Source organism: Hyaena hyaena, unplaced genomic scaffold (genome assembly GCF_003009895.1).
Source record: "Hyaena hyaena isolate Hyena2069 unplaced genomic scaffold, ASM300989v1 scaffold_13, whole genome shotgun sequence".
NCBI lineage: Eukaryota > Metazoa > Chordata > Mammalia > Carnivora > Hyaenidae > Hyaena > Hyaena hyaena.
In genome coordinates, this window is record NW_024080645.1 from 6,697,501 (window position 1) to 6,699,018 (window position 1,518).

The 1,518-nt window shown below is 51.3% G+C and overlaps 1 long non-coding RNA gene across 1 annotated transcript; it reads right to left on the minus strand.

Annotated features, from left to right (window-relative positions):
• Window positions 1-524: 524 nt before the first annotated feature.
• Window positions 525-1,105, minus strand: LOC120220218. Its single transcript, XR_005525496.1, has 2 exons — window positions 1,054-1,105; window positions 525-968 (listed from the first exon to the last, which is right to left on the minus strand). It is a non-coding gene; the product is annotated as an uncharacterized LOC120220218 (long non-coding RNA).
• Between the last annotated feature and the right edge of the window lie 413 nt (window positions 1,106-1,518).

Sequence of the window (1,518 nt, forward strand, 5' to 3'; positions counted from 1 at the left end):
TGTGAATCATCCCGAATTCTCTACCAGCTAAGCAGCTAAGCAGAAGACAGACAGCTTCGTTAGCACTGATCGCAGGGAGGAACGCACCTGCTTATTCCATGACCAGGCCAAACGCCACGATGCGCCAGGCCCTCTGTCGGCCACGCCTGAAAGCAGAGAAGTCACCAAGAGCGGGGCCGGGCGTGTACCCTGAGACTGACCTGACTCAAGCCTCACAACAATCCCATGAGGCAGGCGATGCTGCTATCCCCATTTCTCAGGCGGGAGATCAGGGAGCAGAGAGGCCTCGTTACCTCTCCAGGGTCACCCCGCTGGGAGGAGCGGGGGCAGGGGGCTGGCCCAGGCGGTACAGGGTGTGTGTCCTTGGCGCTACAGAGGTGAGTGGACTGGAGTCTGAAAGTCTCAGGGTCCATGTGGGGACAGGGCCCAGAACATCCTCACAGCTCAGGGTGGTCGGTGAATGCAGAATGGCCGGGGGACACTCAGGAGACGAGGCCATCGAGGGTCACAGCACTGTCACTGTGTCTATTGCTAAGTAAATTGATATTTAATTGTTTCGAGTGAATAATACACACAACGGCACAAAACTTTACAACATCCAAGAGACACCGACCCGTTACCAGGTGTGGAGACGCCTGCCTCGGAGCCTCTTCCACCAGGAAACGTGGGTGCGTGTTTTTCTTTGCGACCTTCTGCACACGTGGTCTTACACACTAATGGTTCACCACCGACAAGGTATTCTGGAGATGGCTCCATGTCGGCATTGGTGAGGCTGCCTTATTACTCTCTCCAGCTAAGCTTTTACCCCGAGATTCGTGGTGGTTTGCCTGGAGCCGGCTTGACCTGCATACGGTTGCGTCGTACTCCGTCCTACAAATCACCTTAATGTATTTAATGAGTTTCCACGAGCAGATGTGCAGGGAGTTGCCAAGGTTTTGCTATTGTGGGCATCAATGCAATCAGCATACCTGTACGTGATATTAGACACAATTAAGAATAAACTCCTGTAGGAAAATCCTTATGAGACAATGTGCATACATAACTGTAACTTACTCATATTAAAAGTTTACCCTCCGGGGCACCTGGGCGGCTCAGTCAGTTAAGCATCCAACTCTTGGTTTCAGCTCAGGTCACGATCTTGCAGTTTCATGAGTTCAAGCCCCACATCGGGCTCTGGGCTGACAGTGCGGAGCCTGCCTGGGATTCTCTCTCTCCCTCTCTCTCTCTGTCTGCCTCTCCCCTGCTCATGCTGTCTCTGTATCTCTTAAAATAAATACATAAACTTTAAAACACATTTAGCCTCCATTGAGGTTATAGCAACACACACTCCCAACGGATCAGAAAACGTTATCTGCATGATTTCAATTTTTTGGACAATGTGACAATTTCTTCATGGCCCAATTGATGGTCAGTTTCTTTTTTCCAATTTCTGTTTGCCACACAGAGTTCAGTATGTGTCTGTTCACTCGCCGTTCAAACGTGTTTGGACCCCCGTGGCTGCCCCCCTCCCCCAGCGAC